General features: G+C 43.3%; 1 protein-coding gene across 2 annotated transcripts in view; it reads right to left on the bottom strand.

Moving 5' to 3' along the window:
• HTR1E (5-hydroxytryptamine receptor 1E) overlaps window positions 1-23,132 on the bottom strand; it is a 180,246-nt gene that overhangs the window by 69,483 nt on the left and 87,631 nt on the right. The window lies entirely within an intron of this gene.

Genomic DNA, 23,132 nt, shown 5'->3' with positions numbered 1-23,132 from the left:
CAGTTCTCTAGCACAGCCCTTTCCTTTCTTGCACGCCACAGCCTTCATTTCTTTTGAGTTTGTGTTATTATTTACTGTGCTGGCCTAGCTCCTCACCCCTTCTTCTATTTCCCAACGTAACTTTGGAAGAGCGAAGAATATTATAGAGTGTCATATGACTGACTGGCAAAGATAAATGTAAGTAAGATCCTTCGCATTATCAAAGTGAATATATGCTAATCTGACAAGTTGCAGCTAGATCTAAAGTGTATAAATGCACTTAAATGGTATAATGTAAATAATGATCAGCGCAGCTTGATGATATATATAAAATTTTAACAATAAGTGATAAATGATGTGCAAAATCGCTAATTGCGATTATGCAAATTGCTAATAATGCTGTGCAAAATAACTGAAGCAACAGTAGCCCTATGTTCAATGTGGATGAACACTAAAGTGCCTATGTTGTAACAGTGCAAACCCGCATAATGATGCTGTGTAAAAATCGCTAAAAAACAACAATAGGAACAAACCAATCTGAGTATGTGCACGTAGTGTTGTGCAAATGCAATAGTGATTCTGGGTATTAATATACTAATGTAAACGCATAGTATATATTAAAGTGCCAATAGCCCTATGTTCAGTGTACATAAACATAAAATGACTATGTTGCAACTCTGCAAAAACGCATGATGCTGCTATGTAAAATCGCTGAGTATATGCTAATCAGATAAGTTGCAGCTAGATCCAAAGAGTGTAAATGCACTTAAATGGTATAAAGTAAATAATAATAAGTGACTGTTATGAGTCTGCTGACATCACTACAAAATGGCAGCACCCAGCAGCAGTCTTGGGGCTTTTGAATGTCTACACAGTGGAGGCTTTTATAGGTGAAATTCCCAAAATACAGTAAATGTTATGGAAAGCTTGTTGTTGAAATGAATGGCCTAGTGATAGGGTCTCTTTAATTTCAGCAAGATTGCTCAGTACACTGGAACCTCTAGCAACTTAATGGAAATAATGGCGTATGTATGGGAGGCTGCTACATCGGTTGTTTTACCTGGCTTCCCGGAATGGACTCTCCTCTTCAAGAAAACAATTAACAGAATGTTGACAAAGGAATGTTGAAAAGACAATGTACCTGGCCCTCTCGTGTGATCCATTGGAAGGATATAATGAGCAGCTTTTCAGATTCTGCAATGGCTATCAACCCTCAGTTGTCTGCTTTCTAAAGCAAGCAAACACAGGTTTTCTAAATGTTCTAACAATACAGTACTGTAACAGTTATATTTCTGAATGTCTCAGTGTACCTTTCATGTAGTATCATCTTGCTTTTGTGAATGAGTGACCCATTAACTTGGAAAACAAGCAATGCTCTTGTGTAAAAAAGATTTTCCACTTCATTTCACTGCTTGGAGACACCTATTACACTCAAGTAAATATTTACTGAAAAGACAGTCGGTGGAATTGACTTAAGTTCAAGATAAAACTGTGGAGGTGTGCTAGACGCTTGTCATTCTGCACTTGTTAAATGACATTGAGTGTTCACTGCCTATAAATCAATGTTTCTAATTGTTATTCTCTATCTAGCCCTTCTGGCCTGAATCCCATCTTTTTTTTTTTTTTTTATTGTCAACACAAGTGCCGTTACCGTAAATTTTATGTGTGGAATGTATTATATTATATTAGTAGTGTATTATATTGTATTATATAATATTAGTAGTGCTGGGGGGAACATTTTTAAAGTAGACCTGTTAATAAATTTTATACTTCTGCAAAATGTCCACATTACCTAATTTTAAAGGCTAATATGCAAGTATTGTCATAAAAAATGTTTGGGGACCGGGTCCTGCCCCAGGGGACATGTATCAATGCAAAAAAAAGTTTTAAAAACTGACATTTTTTCGGGAGCAGTGATTTTAATAATGCTTAAAGTGAAACAATAAAAGTGAAATATTCCTTGAAATATCGTGCCTGGTGGGTGACTATAGTATGCCTGTAAAGTGGCACATTTTTTTCAGTGTTTAGAACAGTCCCTGCACAAAATGACATTTCTAAAGGAATAAAAGTCATTTAAAACTGCTTGTGGCTGTAATGTAATGTTGTCCCCCCCCCCCCTCCCCTCCGCAGCCCATTACCGGACCCTTTGGGTCTGGTATGGATATGAACTCCGCACCTAAATAAAAAAAAAAGGCGTGGGGCCCCCAGGCCCTATATACTCTGAACATCAGCAGTATACAGGCGGTCCCCAGATTACAAACAAGATAGGGACTGTAGGTTTGTTCTTAAGTTGAATCTGTTTGTAGTTTGCAACAGGTACATTTTGTAAGTGTAGCTCCAGCCAAAAAATCTATTTTTAAGCTTTTTGGATAACATAGGGAAGGGTTATCATCACCCCTGTAACATTTGTTTTGCTGTCTGTGCCCCCGTTCAGAAGATTTCACCTCACTTATTGTCCCAATGACAATTGGATTTAGAAAATTTTGGGTTATTAGGGAAACAAGGATTGGTGATAAAGCATCAGTGGAGACACCTTTTTCCTATATTAACTCTTACAGGAGAGAATTTTCCTTCCTAGGGGTAGATTTCCTCTCACTTCCTGTTGTCTCCCTCTGTTTCTAAGTAGGAGTCATTTGAAAGTCGTATGTTTGAAAATAGGGGACCGCCTGTATATACTTGTCCTGGTAAAAGTCCAGAACGATTTGCTCTGGGCCTTGGATGAGAATGAAGCTTCGGCCTTGGTACTTCTGGATCTGTAGGCAGCTTTTGATACCATCGACCACTCTATACCTGTGGATAGGTTGAAGATGGTGGCGGGAATGTATGATATAGCTCTGGCATGGGTAGCCTCGTTCCTGCAAGACAGGGTTCAGAGGGTAAAGTTGGGACCATTTTATTCCTCCGATAGTCCCCTGTCTTGGGGGGTCCCACAAGGATTGGCTTTATCTTTTTTAACATCTATATGAGGCCGCCACTGTACATCATTCGCCATTACAATCTCGGTTCCATGTCTATGCTGACGACACCCAGATCTACTTCAAATTATCCAAGAAAGGGGAGGATCAGGTCATGCTGGCCTTTTGTTTTTGCACATCAAGGCCTTCAGGTAAGACTGCGTAGGTTAAGCATTTTAATAAATAAATAAATAAATACTGTACGGCCTGCCATATACACTCTGCGGAAAATTGGGTCTTAGGTGTTGGTGGAACCAGAACACTGTAAGCCCTCACAGTTACTCTTGGTGGGTGCTGGAACGGGCCCTGCTGTGAAATATTATATCAAGAATTGTAATTACACGCCCCTGTTAAACAGGGGCATAAAAATTGGGCCTTAGGCGGTGGTGGTGGCACAACACTGTAAAGTCTCACAGATACTTTTGTTGAGCACAGGAACAGGCCCTGCTGCGAAATATTATATCAAAAATTGGTGCCCCTGTAAAACAGGCGGTGGTGGTGGCACAACACTGTAAAGCCTCACAGATACTTTTTTGAGCACAGGAGCAGGCCCTGATGTGAAATATTAGATCAAAAATTGTAGTTACATGCCCCTGTTAAACAGGGGCAGAAAAATTGGGCCTTAGGCAGTGGTGGTGGTGCCCTGAACTGAAAATATTCCTAGAAGCTATCATCATGAAGATTGATGAGAAATAGGATAGTCACTCAGCATATGCAGTCTTCAAGAGATCCCACACCCATAGAAAAATCAATCAGTTACATCAGCATCAGGTGCTTGGTAGCTGGTGATCCAAGACTGATGCATTTTTATGAATCTGATCCGATCAACAGAGTCTGTGGACAGGCGCACTCTGTGATCAGTTACAATGTCTCCAGCAGCACTGAATGTGCGTTCAGAAAGAACGCTGGATGCAGGACAGGCCAGTAGCTCAATTACATATTGAGCAAGCTCTGACCAGTGGTCCATCCTCAAGACCCAGTAACCCAGTGGATGTTCTGGTGGAAAGGTCTCCAAGTCTAATCTTGCCCCTAAATATTCCTGCACCATGTAATTCAGACGTTGGTGATAGTTGCTGGAACCGATCAGACCTTGGCGCTGAGGACTGAAGAATTGTCTGAAGGCATCGGTCAGCTGGCCACCTTCTCCACAACTCTTTCTGTGACTGAACGAAGCCTCAGCAACACGTTGTCCAGCACCAGGAAATTGTAACCTCCCAGGCTCTGGAAATGCATTGCACAAACCTTTCTGGAAGGCCTCCCGAAGATGTTTCATCCTCTGCTCCCTCTCTGAAGGCTGGATAAGTTCTGCATCCTTACCCTTGTAACGTGGATCAAGAAGGGTTGCCAGCCAGTAATGATCCCTCTCCTTGATACCACGAATCCTAGGGTCCTTTCGCAGGCTTTGCAGGATCAGGGAGGTCATGCAGCGTAAGTTTCAATCCTGAGTCCTCTGGGTCACTAAGGATCATATGATCCTCAACCACCTCCTCCCAGCCACGTACAACGCCATTGGTTTCTGGGGACTGCAAACGATCCCTTGAAGACTGCTGCTGATGCTGAGTGTTATCCTCCACCTCCATGCTGACACAATCCTTCTCCTCCTCCTCTTCTTCTTCCTGTGTGATCGGCGGGCCTGCAGGAATACTAGTATCTGAATAAAGGGGGCCTTGAGATCTAAGGAAGTCCTCCTCTTCCTCCCGCTGTTCTGTCTCAAGCGCCCTGTCCATTATTCCATGAAGCGTGTGCGCCAGCAGGAAGACAAGAGGGACAGTATCACTGATGCATGCACTGTCACTGCTCACCATCCTCGTGGCCTCCTCAAATGGTGACAGGACAGTGCATGCATGCTTGATCAGTAGCCACTGGTGTGGCGAAAAAAAGCCAAGCTCCCCTGACCCTGTCCTGGTGCCATACTCACACAGGTACTCATTGGCCCTCTGCTGCGTGTGCAGCCACTGCTGCATTGCCAACGTTGAGTTCCACCTGGTGGGCATGTCACAAATGAGGCGGTTCTTGGGCAGGTTGCATTCTCTTTGAATGTCAGCCAGCCGAGCACTGGCATTATATGACCGGCGGAAATAACCACAGACTTTCCTGGCCTGCCTTAGGAGATCCTGTAAGCCAGGGTACTTGCTCAAGAACCGCTGCACCACCAAATTCAGGACGTGAGCCAAACAGGGAATATGGGTCAAGTGTCCCTGTCGGAGGGCGGAGAGTAGGTTGGTGCCATTGTCGCATACAACCATTCCTGGCTGAAGCTGGCATGATGTCAATCACCTCTAAACCTGCCCCTGCAAAGCTGACAGAATCTCTGCCCCAGTGTGGCTCCTGTCCCCTAAGCAGACCAACTCAAGCACTGCATGACATCTTTTTGCCTGACTGCTTGCGTAGCCCCTTGAATGCTTACAGAGCACCGCTGGTTCAGAGGAGAATCCTGCAGAGGAAGAGGCCATAGAGGAAGAAGAAGAGGAGGGGGTGGAGGAGAGAGCTGTGGCAGAATCACCACTAGCATTTTGGAAGCGTGGTGGCGGAACAAGCTCCAACAATACTGAACCTTGTCCTGCATCCTTTCCAGCTGCCAGCAGAGTTACCCAGTGTGCCGTGAAAGAAAGGTAATGTCCCTGTCCATGCCTGCTGGACCATGAGTCAGCAGTAATATGCACCTTACTGCTGACTGCCCTGTCCAACGAGGCCAAGACATTGCATTCCACATGCTGGTAGATAGCCGTAATGGCCTTGCGCGAAAAGAAATGACGTTTGGGAACCTGCCACTGAGGTACTGCACATTCCACAAATTCATGAAAGGGGGCAGAGTCTACCAGCTGAAAAGGCAGCAGTTGCAGTGCTAGCAATTTGGCCAAGCTAGCATTCAGACACTGAGCATGTGGATGGCTGGGACTGAATTTCCTTCGACGGTTTAGCAACTGGGGTAGGGAAATTTGCCTGCTAAAATCTGATGTTGGTGTACTGCTAGCAGATTGGCCGCAAGTACTTGGGACACCTATTTCTATACCTTCATTCCTCTCAGTGCAGTTTTCTGAGAGGACTGGAGGTATAGTGGGGTTGGAGATCCCAGCTGATGAGGAGCAATGAGAGGTCCGCCTTGTTCTTTGATGTGGGTCTTTTAAGTGCCGTTGCCAACGGACTGCATCAGAGGTCGTCATATGTCTGGTCAAGCATGTGGTGCCCAAGCAGCTGCTGTTTTGGCCACGCTTGATACGCTTCAGACATATGTTGCAAACAGCAACGGTGCAATCTGCTGCACACGTGTCAAAAAAGCCCACACCAAAGAACTTTTCAAAATATGTAGGGAGTCAGCAGCGCCCTGCACCTACTTGGCTCTGCGGTGTGATGCAATAGGGTGGCTGCCCCTCCCTCCTCATCACTGGAGCAAACTTGGCAGTATGCTGCAGCTCGGGGAACATGACTGCAAGTTTCTTGACCTTCTTGGGCCCCCCTCTCTCTAGGCTCACGTTACTCCCTTCTTCAACCTGGGTACCATCATCGGAGCCTTCAAATCGCTGCGCATCCTCCTGCAGCATGTACCCGACACTGTGGTCAAATAGTTTGGGGGACTCCTCGTGCATGATGGTGGGGCTAGGGAAGGAGTGACTGTTGACATGGAGCCGTTGGAATAGGCCGCTTTAGCAGCTGCATTGGCAGGCAAACTACTCTGAGCCTGGGTGACAGAGGATGAGGAGGATGAGGAGAGCTTTGTTATCCATTCCACAAACTCTTCTGCATGTTGTGGCTTAATAACATGGTCAGCTGCAGAAAAAAAGGACAAGCGTGCCCCACGGCTACGTGCTGAGGATGCACCATGTCCACGACCAGCACTGTCGACTGTAGACACAGAGCCTGCTTACCCTCTTTTAGTGGCCTGTGAGCGTCTGCCTCTCCTTGGTGGCTTTCTGGACATGATGTAAATTTTGTTTAGCAAAACCACACTAGAAAGGTAGTAGCAAGTACACTAGGGGTGCACGATACTGTGTACAGCAACAGAAGTGTAATAACAACTATGGGTATACTGTATGTATTGTGTACTGTGTACACTACCAAAAAAGTAGTAGCAACTGCACTAGGGGTGAACCGTATTTTGTACACCACCAGAAGTCTAATAGCAACTATGGGTGTACTGTATGTATTGTGTACTGTGTACACCACCAGAAAAGTAGTAGCAACTGCACTAGGGGTGCACGGTACTGTGTACACCAACAGAAGTGTAATAACAACTATGGGTGCACTGTATGTATTGTGTACTGTGTACACCACCAGAAAAGTAGCAGCAACTGCACTAGGGGTGCACGGTACTGTGTACACCAACAGAGGTGTAATAACAACTATGGGTGCACTGTATGTATTGTGTACTGTGTACACCACCAGAAAAGTAGCAGCAACTGCACTAGGGGTGCACGGTACTGTGTACACCAACAGAGGTGTAATAACAACTATGGGTGCATGGTATGTTTTGTGTACTGTGTACACTACCAGAAAAGTAGTAGCACTAGCAACTGCACTATGGGTGCACAGTACTGTGTACACCAACAGAAGTGTAATAACAACTATGGGTGTACTGTATTGTGTACACCACCAGAAAAGTAGTAGCAACTGCACTAGGGGTGCACGGTACTGTATACCGTGCACCAACAGAAGTGTAATAACAACTATGGGTGTACTGTATTGTGTACACCACCAGAAAAGTAGCAGCAGCTGCACTAGGGGTGCACGGTACTGTGTACACCAACAGAAGTGTAATAACAACTATGAGTATACTGTATTGTGTACACCACCAGAAAAGTAGTAGCAACTGCACTATGGGTGCACGGTACTGTGTACACCAACAGAAATGTAATAACAACTATGGGTGTACTGTGTACACCACCAGAAAAGTAGTAGAAACTGCACTATGGGTGCACAGTACTGTGTACTGTGTACACCGCCTAAAGTATTATTCTAATAGTCGGAGCTATTAGAAAAAGTACACCAGGAACGGCCTGCAGTCAGAGAAAGCTATACTGGATACAGTGGCTGTATATGTGTATATATATATATATATATATATATATATATATATATATACAAGACTGTCTGTATATATATAGATTGTAAGATTGGGGTTATCAGACTCAAACGATAGGTGTGTTTTCCAGTGAGTAAGCCAGTACAAAACTGTATTTTTAAGGGCCTGGTAGCCCACTTTTATTTAAAAGCACGGAAAAGTTCACAAAGACATCGGTACCCACGCGGGGGGGGGGTTCCACCATTACTGTATCTTGCACACTCAATACTTTGGTTTGGCCTCCTGGCTTACATTCTTGCCATACGGCTGATTCAGGCCTTTACCTTAGGCCTTAAGTCTGCTCCTCAGACCCAAAAGAGTTTCCTAGAGTTAAGCTCTCTCATAGCTTACTCCTGATCAGCGCCTTACTTCTCTGTCAACAAGTACATCTGCCTCCTGCAGACATGCATGCTCTGGCTGCCTCTTTCAGCCTCTGACTCCTCTCAGAGGTATGGGAGTCCACCCGACTCCCATGCACAGACTTTCTGTCTCTTGGGTGGAACCCTGAGCCATAGCCAGGTCACAACTAAATAGCCCAGCACACAGCTGTGCAATCAGCGTGCCTTTCCCTCCACAATCCAGCGTAAACCAGTAATCTTCCAGGTAGCACAGTGTCCTACTGCCACTATATATATATATATATATATATATATATATATATATATATGAAATACACTGCAGCTAACTGAATAAGCTGCCTGCCTGAAGTATATTAGAAAAAGTACACCAGGAACGGCCTGCAGTCAGATATAGCTAAACTAGATACAGTGGATATATATATATATATATATATATATATATATATATATATATATATGAAATACACTGCAGCTAACTGAATACCCTGCCTGTCTAAAGTATATTTGAAAAAGTACACCAGGAACGGCCTGCAGTCAGATATAGCTAAAATGTATGCAGTGGAGATATATATATATATATATATATCTATATACAAGACTGTCTGTATGTGTATATATATATATTAAATACACTGCAGCTAACTGAATAACCTGCCTGCCAACACACTACACGAGGCCGACGTGCAGGCAGCCTTATATAGTGTGGGGCGTGGACTTAGTGGCAAAAGGCACCCTGTTTTGGCCAATTATTGCTCTCTTAGCTGAGGGTGCTGGGATTGGCCAAAGCATGCAGGTCATGGTGCATGCTTTGGCCAATCATTATACAGCAATGCACTAAACTCCCGCAGTGCATTATGGGCCATTAAGTGCCGATCGAATTTGGCGCGAATGGCCCGTAATGTTCGATTTCGACAAACGGGCGAACAGCCAATGTTCAAGTCGAACTCATGTTCGAACCAAACAAAAAGCTCATCCCTAATAAGTACCTGAAATAAATAAATAAATAAATAATACTATGTGACAGTGCTCAGCCCTGCCACTGTGTAAATAGAGGTAAAGAGTACTCTGGATTCTCACGGATGCAGAGTGAGAGGCTGCAGAATGTTGGTTCTGAGTGAAGGTTGTTTTTTTCAACTTTCTCTGGGTTATGTAATTCCTGGTTCAGAGTCTGGCTCAGAGTCTGGAGTCCAGAATCTTTGGAGCTTTGGGTGGGAAAAGTCTCTAATCTTGTGTCCAGGTCTTACCAGAGATCAGCAGGCTGTGTGTGGGTCTACACAGTGTTGTTACCAAAATTTTTATTTGTGAAACGGAATATATTAGTTATGTGCTAGGGGAAACACTTTTAAAGGAGAAGCACAGCCAAAGCTCATTTGGCTGTACTTCTTCTGTGCATCACAGGAGTGCAGTTGGTTTTGCACTCCTGTGACCCATTTTCAGCAGACAGCAGGCTGAAGCCTGCCATCGGCTGACATCACAGAGCCGGTCCAAGCTCGGGAAAGATCCCGACCATATGGTCAGGATCCGCTCACATGCCTAGACCAGCTCAGCCTCTCAGTGAGCCTCTCTACAACCCAGCGCTCCAGTGTACGCAAGAGGGGCAGAGCAGACAGCGAGGACTGACAGTCACCAGCTCTCTGCTCAGGAAACTGTGAGAACTGAGCAATCAGTGGTGTTTGATCTCTCGGTTCTCAGTGTTAGAGCCAGCAGGGGACACATGCAGCATCGGACCGTGTATAAGTATGATTTAAAAAAAAAAAAAAAACCCCATACTTCTCTTTTAAAGTGTTAAAGGGGTTGTAAACCCTCATTTAAAAAAAACATACATGTCATATTTACATCCACCATGCAGTACGTTTTGCACAGAGTAGCCCCGATCTACCTCTTCTGGGGTCCCTCAGCGGCGCTCCTGGCTCCTCCCTGCATCGAGTGTCCAGGTTGGAGAAACGCTCTCCCTGTGTCCATTCACACAGAATGCAGGACTCGGGCCCACCCCCTGGTGCCGCTTCATAAGATTTGATTGACAGCAGCCAATGGCTGTGCTGATATCAATCTACTAGAGCTGGTGTGCTCAATCCTGGCTGGAGAAGGATCGAGGTCAGGTAAGTAAAACGGGGGCTTGGGGGGGGGGGCTGCAGCACCAGAGAAGGTTTTTTATCTTAATGCATAGAATGCATGAGGGTTTACAACCCCTTTAATATATGTTGTACTGCAGCAAAATGTCCATCTGATCACAGTATGTAGCACAATAAGTACAATAATAGTATGTGTCCTGCCACGGTGTAAACAGAGGTGCACAGGGTTCTCATGGATACAGAGTGAGGGGCTTCAGAATATCAGTTGTTTTTTTCATCTTTCTCCAGGTCTTGTAATTCCTGGATCAGAGCCTGGAGTCCAGAGATTTCAAAGAGCTTTGGGAGGGAAGAAGTTTCTAATCCTGTGTCCAGGTCTTACTGGGGACCTGCAGGTTGTGTGAATGTGCAGGTGTGCACAACAGTTGTAAGCAAGAACATGACATTAGTTCAGGGCTCCACCTCTAACCACAAGTTCACGAGATTGCAAGGGGACAGTCAGAGCTGAGCATGTCAGCACAGGCAAGGTGTAGTCTGTGAGGGAACAGTCAGAGGCCCTAAGTTAGTGGGCCAGGTCAGCAAAAAGCTGAGAGTGCAGTGAGGGCAGTGTAAGGTGTAGAGGTCACGAGAGCACACAGTGCTGGGAGTTGGTCTGTCGGACCGGACCAAAGGCCTAGACTTGGGGCCTGAGAAAGACAGTGTCAGGAGCCTGCTATTGTTTATTTTTCATGTTTATGGTGGAAACCCCCTGCAAAGGAAACTGTTTATGTTGTAACTTTTACTTTCCTTTTAAATAGAAAGTGGGCTATCAAGCCCCAAAATGTATTTTTTGGCTAGCATGAACTCACTAAAAAGTGCTACAATACGTGAACAACACCCCCAAAATATGAGTGCAATATAGTACACTGAGCACAATAATACCGCTGACTAAGGTCACATTGTTTCTGCCTACTAGTAGCTGTTTTACATCATTAGAGACAACATTTAGTCTGTTGTTTTTCCTGACTAGCAGACATGCAGTGAGAGAACAAGATCCACGAGATACAGAACCCACATTTTACATATTTCACTGAAAACTCCTTTGAGGTCTATTAGCCATTTGCAGCCATTTATTTGCAATCCCAGCAAAGAATCTCCACTACTTGACTATACTCTTCATCTGGACTAAGAGAAAGACAAGGGGCACCATGTGCTACATAGTCTGCTTTGACTGTGGCATCTCATTCAGTGTCTGCTGTTGGTCAAGGATAGAATAAATTTAAGGCTGGAGGAATAATATCAGGGAAAACAATAGGATAATGAAACAAGAGAAGCTGATGAAGGATTCTGCTCTCACCCAGTTGCTTTTGCTTGCAGATAATGTAACTGATCATAACCAACCTGCCTTCTTTGGTCCATTACATGCTTTTCTGCTTTACACCACTATTGTTATCAAACTTGTCATAGTCACCAATACTACAAATGGCTTCTATTATATATCTCAGCCCAAAAAACAGAGAAAATTAACTAGTGAAAATCCCAAGGGATGACCAATGAATGGCTCAGTCAAGTTGGAAGGGACCTAAAAAAATCTCTGTTCAAAATAAAAGTAAACTGTGATGGAGGTGTGGGTGGAACAGAACACACGTGGAGATCAAGAAAAATTTTAGGGCCCCTGGCCAAGGGGTTCTTTATTCTGGGGGGGGGGTTAAAAAACAGGGAGTCAGATAAGGGGAAGGCCACAGGGCAATAATTTCAACACCGTGAGAGATGCATAAATATAACAGGGTAGCAATAGGGTACATCAAGGGATAAATCCAGAGTCACAGGGCAGCAATCTGGGCACAGTGAGTAGCAGGCCACAATCCGATACAGCAAAGTCCAGGGGCACAGAGCAGCAATTTAGTTCAGCAGGGACTTAGTCCAGAGTCACAGGGCAACAATCCAGGCACAGGAAGTAGCAGGCCACAATCCAGTACAGCAAAGCCCAAGGGAACAGGGCAGCAATTTAGGGACTCACAAGCCGACACTGACCTCAGTAGAGGAAGTCCAGGCAGAGTGGCAGCAAGGGCGGTGCTACCACTAGGCAAACTCAGCATCCGCCTAGGGCACACTGCTGCCTAGGGTGCCCGGCCACTGGTGTTCCTACTCTCTTTTCTCTGCAGCAAGCAACTAAGTCTCAGCATCAGCAGGCAGCTGCAGCTACGTTCGCACATAGTGTCAGAGCGGACTGTGTCTGTGTCCCGACTCCCGAATGAATGGAAGCAAACATTCATTGATGGGCATTCCAGCTTCTTCCCAGCAGCAGCATAAGGAAAGGGGGTGCACTATGATGTTAGGGAGAGTAGGGGACTCAACTTCTGATGGTGGGGTAGCTCTTGACATCTAATGTAAGGGGAGAGGATGCACTGGACATCTAACCTTACAGATACAACCGGCCCTTTTGAGGACAATCATAATGCTGATACTGCCCACGATGAAATTGAGTTTGACACCCCTGCCCTAGGGTGTCGAAAATCCTTGCACCGGTCCTGAGTGGCAGGTAATAGTAGGTCCACAGGGCAGAGGTCCTTCACAAACCCATCACAGGTCCTCATATGGCTTTATGTCTTGGCCTCTGCTTCAGGGCCAGGCAGGCAGCAGTTGAAAGGAAAGCAGGGGATTGAGTGGAGTCCCAGTGTCCAGAAAGCCACACAGAACTACATGTCCCAGCAGTGCAGAAAGCAAAGTCCGTCCCAGCAGTTCCATGCATTTTCTAGCCTCCTTCCAAGGAGACCTGCAGCCATGAGCTCCTCTGTCCATCAACTGAAGTAAAGCTCTGAAAAGTCTGACACTTTCTGCCAGCATGGGGAAATTAAATTGTACTTTGAATTCAGATGAGACTAGCGTACAACACCTGGTGTCAGCACGTCTGGCTTCTCCAGCTACAGGACACCACTTCCTGTGGAGATCAACCTCATATCCCAACCCCTGCAGGGCACAGGAACCTATCGATTAATTAAGCAAACAGGCTGACCGCTTACAGACTGTTGATTTAAACAAAACAGCACAAAAAAATAATATTTCTGACCTCTGTTACATAAACATCTTTCAGTGATGTTTTATTCTTCTTTATCACAAAGATTTTAGCAGTTGTACAAAAAGCATGGAGCAGCTCTAAATTGAGGTCGTCAGTTTAACATTTAGTCTGCATAACACATCATACTCATGAGAAGCAACAATAGATGTAATATAGGCTTAAAATAGGAAAATAACTGGTTTTAAGAACTCAGAAAAAGATGTTCTCTCCCTCCTTAACATTAGGCACAATCTGTATTTGCACAAAAGACTTCAAACCATTTACAGCTATTTTGGGCTGTTTAAGTACCCAGCCTGATTGAGCTGTAAAATGTTGTAAAGCTGTAATTTTACTTTTATTATTTTCCTTATGAAATCTGCACATTCACAACGGCATTGTTAAACTATTTTTTTAGTAATTTGAAAACTGTAAATAGAAATAGTCCTAAGGTTACTCTATGCATAATTTGATATATCCAACCTCTTCAATATCCAGGCAAAGTAAGTTCATACATAACATTTTCTCCCCATTTACAACATCTTTATCTTCAGATTAACTTTAACTACTTCAGCCCCGGAAGAATTTACCCTCTTCTTGACCAGGCTATTTTTTGTGATACGGCACTGCGTCGCTTTAACTGACAATTGCGCGGTCATACAACGCTGTACTCAAATGTCCTTTTTTTCCACACAAATAGAGCTTTCTTTTGATGGTATTGGATCACCTCTGCAGTTTTTATTTTTTGCGCTATTAAACAAAAAAAGAACGACAGTTTTGAAAAAAACACAATATTTTGTACTTTTTGCTATAATAAATATCCCACAAAAAATTGTAAAAAAACTAATTTCTTCATCAGTTTAGGCCGATATGTATTCTTCTACATATTTTTGGTAAAATATCGCAATAAGCATATATTGATTGGTTTGCGCAAAATTTAAAGCGTCTACAAAAAAGGGGATAGATTTATGGCATTTGTATTATTGTTTTTTTTTTTTTACTAGTAATGGCGGTGATCTGCAATTTTTATCGGGACTGCAACATTGCGACAGACACATCGGACACTTTTGACACTTTTTTGGGACCTGTGACATTTATACAGCAATCAGAGCTAAAAATAGCCACTGATTACTGTATAAATGTCACTGGCAGGGAAGGGGGTGACCAAGGGGATAAATGTGTTCCCTAGATGTGTTGTGGGGGGGAATGTGGCTGACTAGTGGAGGAGAGAGATCGTTGTTCCTACTTCCCTGACAGAACTGGGATTTGTATGTTTACACACACAGATCCTGATTCTCGCTCTGTCATGAGCGATCGCAGGTGCCCAGCGGTCATCGCGCCTGCCGGGCACTCGTGTTGACTCCAGAGACACACTGCAGGCAGACGCCTGCCACAGCGTCTTAAAGAGCTGATGTACAGCTACGATGGCTCACGCAGGGGAGCCATCCTTCCACAGTATAACTGTGGCGGCTGGTTGGGAAGGGGTTAAAGTAACCTAACCTGTCAGATAGTGGGCCCATGTAGGGGAACCTTGTAGCAGAGGATAGAGTAAGGCCCCATACACACTATTAGATTTTCTGCAGATTTTTGTCTTCAGATTTACCAAAACCATTGCATGCAAATTGAAACTCTTAAGGTTTGACCTCATATTATATGTTTTTGGTAAATCTGAAGACAAAAATCTGCAGAAAATCTATAATGTGTATGGGGTCTTAAGGAGCCTGTCATTTCTTGAAAGTACAAGCTCCGGAACTGTCATCCTCAGCTTAGCTTTATTACATACTAAATCACTGGCTTATACCAAGCAAACAGCTAGTATAGTGATGGGACACCTGATATTCACATACTTGTTCCAAGCCACTGGACTGTAAAAACAAAAAAGAACTGACCGATGCTTCAACAACACCGTTAAAGTCTATGGGACACAAATGTGAAAGATCAAAAGTGCTAATTTTAAGCTTTAATATGCAAGTTATTGTCACAAAAAGTGTTTGGGAACCTGGGTCCTGCCCCAGGGGACATGGATCAATACAAAAAAAAGTTTTAAAAAGGCTGTTTTTTCGGGAGCAGTGATTTTAATAATGCTTAAAGTGAAACATTAAAAGTAAAATATTCCTTTAAATTTCGTACCTGGGGGGTGTCTATAGTATGCCTGTAAAGTGGTTCCCGTGTTTACAACAGTCCGAGAGCAAAATGACATTTCTAAAGGAAAAAAAAGTAATTTAAAAGAACTAGCAGTAGCGCCGGCAGCTATAATGAATTGTCGGGTCTCTGCAATACTCATAAAAAAACGGCCTGAGGTTCCCCCACAGTGCATTACCAGGCCCTTTGGGTCTGGTATGAATATTAAGGGGAACCCCCGAACCAAAATTTAAAAAAAAATGCGTGGGGGTCCCCCCAAATTCCATACCAGGCCCTTCAGGTAAAAAAAAAAGTGTCAAAAATGTTAAAAAAGATAAGAGACCCGGTGACCCCACCCCCCTCTGACATCACAGGGAAAGCCATAGGGAAGTCCCCGTGTGTCAGAGGGGGCGGGGTCACCGGGTGGCCCCGCCCTCATTATATAAAAACTGTCAGGAGAACAGAAGCGTCACACAGCGGGAACCTCCCATGGATGCGGATCGTCCGGAGAACAAAGCGGGGAAGAAGACGCCGGAGGAAGATGCAGACGAGAAGACCGAAGGAAGAAGCAGAGGATCAGAGGAAGAAGAGGAAGAAGCGGGCAAAGAACAAGATGGAGGAAGAAAACCGAATGAAGACCTGAAGAAGATGGAAGAAGAAGCGGGGAAAGAAGAAGACATTAATAAAGGAATTGTCAAAAACCGTCTTGTCTTTTTTAACATTTTCGACACTTTTTTTGTGAAATGGTAGGGGTACATTTGTACCCCATTACCATTTCACACAGGGGGGGCGGGATCTGGAGGTCCCCTTGTTAAAGTGGGCTTCCAGATTCCGATAAGCCCCCCGCCTGTAGACCCCCACAACCACCGGGCAAGGGTTGTGGGGATGTAGCCCTTGTCCCCATCAACATGGGGACATCCTCCCCACGTTGAGGGCATGTGGCCTGGTACGGTTCAGGAGGGGGGGGCACTCTCTCGTCCTATATATAACTTTATATATATATATAGTCATATATATAAATATGTATAATATATATATATATATATATATATATATATATATATATATATATATATATATATATATATATATATATATGTATATTATGCTGATCCACTATCTTTAATACTGAGTAACTTACCTAGAACAAATGTTCAGATCAGGAAAGCCAGAGGAAGTCTTTACCTTCTTACTTCTTTAACCACTTGAGCTCCAGAAGGTTTTACCTCCTTCATGACCAGGCCATTTTTTGCTATTCGGCTCTGCACTATTTTAACTGGCAATTGGGGGGTGCAGTGGGAGTGCCGATACTCGTGGTCGGCGGTCATCGCGAGCACAAGTAAACACACAAATCCGTGTTTTGTTCTGAGAGGAATGACAGATCGTGTGTTCCTATTAGCTAGGAACCACGATCTGTCACTTCCTCTAGTCAGTCCCCTCCCCCTTCAGTTAGAATCACCTCCCAGGGAACACAATTAAGCCCTTGATCTTCCCCTAGTGTTAACCCCTTCACTGCCAGTGACATTTATACAGTAATCAATGCATTTTTATAGCACTGATCGCTGTATAAATGCCAAAGGTCCCAAACATGTGTCAAAATTGTCAGATGTGTCCGCCATAATGTCACAGTCACGATAAAAATCACAGATCGCCGCCATTACTAGTAAAAAAAAAAAAAATTATAAAAATGCTATAAATCTATCCCCTATTTTGTAGACGCTATAACTTTTGCGCAAACCAATCAATATACACTTATTGCGATTTTTTTTTACCAAAAACATGTAGCAGAATACATATCGACCTAAACTGAGAAAAAATGTTTTTTTTTTTAAAAATGGGGATATTTAATACAGCAAAAAGTACAAAATATTGTTTTTTTTTTCAAAATTGTCGCTCTTTTTTGTTTATAGCACAAAAAATAAAAACCGCAGAGGCACTCAAATACCACCAAAAGAAAGCTCTAATTGTGGGAAAAACAGGACGTCAATTTTGTTTGGGTGCAACATTGCACGACCGCGCAATTGTCAGTTAAAGCGACACAGTGCCGAATCGCAAAAAAATGGCCCTCACATTCTGCAGCCACTTCTTCCGGGGCTGAAGTGGTTAAAAAAGTTAGGGACAAGTTGATTTCTGCTAAAACTACAGAATATGAAGCTCTAGCCACCCAACATAAAAACTCCCCATCCCCTGTTCTATTAAGTTAAACTTGAACACACTCTCTTGGAACTCAACATCTGCCTCACCACAAAAGCTGAGAAACAATTACGCTGGTCCAATCATAGTTTTTTTACTTGGCGTGATCGCCCAGGATCCTTGCTGGCACTTAAGCTCACTCCTAGACACTCCCATTTGGCATTGCCCAAAAGAGTACTTTCAGGGGATCACATTTCTCAAGACCCCCAAAAGATCCTTTGGGAATTCCACAAATTATATGCTGACCTACACGGACAACCTCGGGAAGCTGCTCCTTCGTCCATCAGGGATTTTCTGGGTAGCCTATCTGTCCCCTCTATTGAGGAAGCTCATAGAGACCTTATGGATTACTTTCACCTGTGAGGAGATTTGTAATACCATCAAAATAATATCACTTCATAAATCCCCAAGACCGGACGGTCTCCCAAACATTTACTACAAAAAATTCTCAGAACAGCTGGTCCCACATATAGTTCTCTATTTTAATTCCTTGCGGGATGGAGGATCGGTTCCTCTGGATGAAAAAAAGGCCTATATTAGTGTTATTCCTAAACCTAATAAAGATGTCCTTAATTATCGCCCGATCTCGTTAATCAACTGTGATTTAAAAATCCCTAGAAAACTCTTGGCTTTACGTATTAACACCTTCTTGGCACAGTACATTCATAAAGATGAGTCAGGATTCATTGTTGGGCACCAAATGCTAGACCAAATTTGTAGGACTATAACTTGATTTCAGCTGTGTGTGCTAACTGGGAAATTCTTTGGTTTTATTTTCCATGCGTTTACCCTTCCAGTGCTCCTTGCTGTGAAGACCAGTTATAGGTGGGGGCAGTGACCTTTTTTTGTATTGTTGACATATTGGTCAGGCAACGCACTGACACCTTTGCTGTCATTGTGCAATGTGCTGGGTGTTCAGTGTGCTCCTGCGCCTTTAAGGAGGGTTGGGCTCCCTCCAGTCATCTGCCCTTCATCTATCCATTAAAATACATGTGCTCCCACTGTGGAGACTCTTCAAAGTTAGAGTTAGGGTCTGCAGGATACAGGGTGCCTTGCCGTGGCCTGCAGCTTATGCATGTATTTGCAAATGTGTGCAACTAAACCCCTGTTTTTAACGCATACTGTTAGGCAGGTTAATTTGGTTGGTCGCAGGCTGGTTGGTAAGTTGAGCTTGGAAATTCTTTGGTTTTATATTATATGCGTTTGCCCTTCCAGTGCTCCTTGCTGTGAAGACCAGTTATAGGTGGGGGCAGTGACCTTTTTTTGTTTTGTCTAACTGGGATGCTCCCCTTTCTTGGGAGCTTCTTCTTCTATCATTAGACCTTCATAAGGATTTTTATAAATTGGAATTATTTATTCACTACTTTCGGGTTTGGCCCTTTCTTTCCTTACTGAAAACTTTATATAGTTTTCCGTCAGCTCAGGTTTCAATAAGAGGTTACAAATCGTCGTCATTCACTATCAAACGTGGCACGAGACAGGGCTGCCTGCTCTTGCCTTTACTTTTTGCATTAGCCATGGAACCCTTGGCTATGGCAATCTGGTCTCACCCTGATATTAATGGCATTGGTTGTGGGCAACAAGAACATAAATGTGCCTTATTTGCCAAATCTGCTATCCTTATTAGATCAGTTTTTTCTCGGCTTTCCAGCCTTTCCCTGAACCCTCACAAAACAATAGCCCTTAACATCTCGTTAACCCCCTCAATGGTACGGGCCCTTCGGGATTACTACAACTTTCAATGGGCACCACATGCTCTTTCATATTTAGGGGTTTGATTAACATCCTCTATTGAGACTCTTTATAAAGCCAATTATCCCCCATTGTTGGGGGATTGGGCGAACTATTCCCTATCATGGTTTGGCAGAATCAACTCCGTCAAAATGATGCTTTTACCCAGGATACTTTACTATTTTAGAACTTTACCAGTGGCAGTCCTGAGAGGAGATCTACAGCGCCTACAAGCCGAGATTCTTCGTTTCATATGGGGTAATAGAAGACCTCGACTGCCAAACAGATACTATATACTCCAAAATTAAAGGGTGGTCTTGGTATCCCCAATCTACAAAACTACTTTCAAGCTGCTCAGATTGCCCAACTGGTCTATACTACAGCTACAGGTCCTGCACCTCTTTGGGTCTCTCTCAAGGCACTCTCCTGTCACCCCTTGGCCATAGGATCAATGATAAGGCTTCCCAACCGGCTACGCCCTCCTATATTATGCCCTCCCTTATCACATTCGTTAGCAGTCTGGGACAGTGTGTGTCGCTGTGCCTCTTTATCATCCCCACACACACCGTTAGCTCCCATCTTCTGCAACCCGGACTTTCCACCAGGGTTATTACCACAATCATTTCAATGGTGGCTTAATAAGGGATAAGTAAGAATTGGTGATTACCTTAATGGTAACAAGGACAGATACCTACTAGTGAAGCATTTGGATATAATCAAATTATATCCTTTGTCAGATGCAAACTTAATCTAATAGTTGAGCCGCTTACACTTACAACTTTTGAGTTGTCTTGCCAGGCAAGGGGTCTTTCGAGGGGACGAATATCTGCGGTTTATGCTTTCCTGACTGAACCAAGTTCAAAACTATATGAGCCAATGGAAAAAGGACCTGAATCTTACTTTTGATCTGTCTGAGTGGCAAAATATTGCCTTTGCTTTATCTAAAGTCTCTATCAATACCACGCTAATTGAAGCCAACTATAAAACACTTTTGCTTTGATACCTGGTCCCTACTCGGGTGGTTAAAATGCATCCGTCTACATCACCTAACTGTTTTCGATGCTGTGGTCAGTTGGGGACAATGCATCATATCTGGTGGCAGTGCCCCCTGGTGATTAGGTTTGGGATTCGATATTTAATTCAATAAATTCAGTGACAGGAGTAAACATGCGTAGATTCCCAGAGGTTGCCCTGTTCCATAAACTACCCAATGAAGTGCCCAGGAAGTCCATAAAAGTAATCACGTATATACTGTTAGCGGCAAGGATTACAGTTGCTCAGCATTGGAAACGGCTGGTTATTCTTCTGGATTGTGTTAAAAATAAAGTTAACTGGATTATGGTTAATGACAAACTCACTCACATACTCCATAATAACTCTAAAAAATTTGATAAAACATATAAATATATAAAATAGATTTATACACAGGCGAGTATATTTGCCTACAAGGGAGGCAGGTGTCTGATGATCATGATGTCTCGTAACTTCTCGACAAAGTACAGTAGAACAATGAAAATGGTACCACATGGAAGTGTATACATTTATTTTCACTTTGAGACTAACGATTATTACCTAACTGTAATTTATTGTTCTTTTATTACAAGGTATATTTGTCTTGGTCAAATCTACACATCATATAGTTACATCTGGTGGCTTGTGAAAGTGTCATTGCCTAACATTTCCAAGGAACAGTTGCGTGATATTTTCCATCAGAAGCCAAGATGCCTCAAAACTGTGTAAACAATGCAGATAACTTCTGTTACATTAGTGGCAAGGTTACATTTGCATCTCAAAAGTTTGATGGCAGTGGTTGCAAAATAGGGGATCAGGACAAGAGTTGGGCCCCTCATTATTGTATCACATGTGCAAATTATCTGCGTCAGTGGCTAAACAAGAAGAAAAAGTCCATGCCTTTCGCAGTCCCAATGATGTGGAGGGAACCAACCAATTGTAGTAGCAACTGCTATTTTTGCATGGTTCCTCCAATTGCAAAAGGGATCCCAAGTAAGAAGAAATGGATTGTGGAATATCCAAACATTTCACCCGCACTGCATCCTTTACCCCATGGTGAGGACTTGCCAAATCCAGATTAATCAGAATCCTACTCTCTAAACTCAGATGATGATGAAGACCATGAGAAGGATGCAGCTAATCCGGTGCCGTCGATGTCAGCGGACCCAAACTTTAACTTTTGGTATCAATAGAACAATACATTTAGAATGATTGGTGTGGCACCATTCTCATTGCTATGTCACATTTTGCGGATAAGTTATGGCGCATAATCGCATATCCCCCATGTAATGTTGAATTATTTTGATGCAATTTTGACCAGAAACTGTATCTTGGAAACTAGAGCCAATTAATACTGAGGACTTAATTTTCCTTTATTAGTGACCCAATTCTGGTAAAATTTTGCTACTTTTCTAAGGCTTTCTCCTTTGTAGACTAGTGCTATTTGCCTTTAGTAAATGAACCCCAGTGTTTCACTCATGTCAGTTTTCTTTAAATGTTAACCAGGCATATAATGTGATACTTGACAGCTGATATAGATTTTGTGATGATAGCAATTATGGTTTGTTATCGTGCTTTGTAAGGATTAGTTATTACAGGCTCCAATATTGGACAGAAGCTAAATATATTTCATTAGATGTTTTATAATGATGACATTTTAATTGAAATGATGTGTGATAATGAACAAAGTTCAGTCTTGATGAGCAAATATTCACTATGGAAATGTGAATCATTTTCAAATATTATTTATGTTAACATCAAACTAATTTATAGACACCTTGGGGCAAAAATACACATACAATTTAGCTTTTAAAACATATGAACCTGTCCAAATGAGAGCAGCTCCAGAGAGTGATAAGCATATTATAATGATGTTTAGTTTTAGCTGATAATAAGTAACCCCTTAAAGTCAACAAATTCCATTGCTGACCCTTGCAGCAGCTTATACTTACCTTGTATTCCCTCCCCCAAAAGAGAGAAAACAGCCCTGTGTAGTTTCATGTAATGTCCCCATGTGATAGTGTTGGGGGATTGAGATGTTAGTAGGTGCAGTTGGCTTGCCTGCCACAAGAAGGATCTGTTCCCATTATAATATGAGAAAGGTAAAGTTGTAATTATTGTAATTAGGTGTTAGGTCCCCTTTTAGAGAAAATCCTCCTCTAGTGATGTAATGGGTGTACTTAGTGCCAAAATAAATGGCCCAGCATGCTATGCTGCATATAAAGGCTGATTTTACTGTTGTGGGTTTAGTAACACTTTATTGGCTGTGTGTTGAGTTGTTTTGAGGGGACAGCAAATTTAGGGCTCTTTCACACGGGGGATCCGTATGTCCATTTTTAATCCTTCCGTTTTCGGATGAAAAAAGGGACATACATGTATCCCTATGGAGCGTCGGATGTCAGCGGTGACATGTCCGCTGACATCCGACGCCGCTCCGATCCGAAAAGTGTAACGGAGGAAAAACCTACTTTTCCATCCGTTTTCGGACCGGATCGGGTGACGACGGACACTACGGTCCGTCATCATCCGATCCCCCATAGGGGAGAGCGGCGCTCTGACAGGTCCGTAGCTGCACAGCGTGCAGCGATGGACCTGTCATCTTTCTGCTCAGCGGGGATCGGC

This window comes from Aquarana catesbeiana, linkage group LG04, assembly GCF_042186555.1.
Source record: "Aquarana catesbeiana isolate 2022-GZ linkage group LG04, ASM4218655v1, whole genome shotgun sequence".
Lineage (NCBI taxonomy): Eukaryota > Metazoa > Chordata > Amphibia > Anura > Ranidae > Aquarana > Aquarana catesbeiana.
The sequence above is the reverse complement of the archived record's forward strand: the minus strand, read 5'-3'. Positions and strand labels throughout refer to the sequence as shown.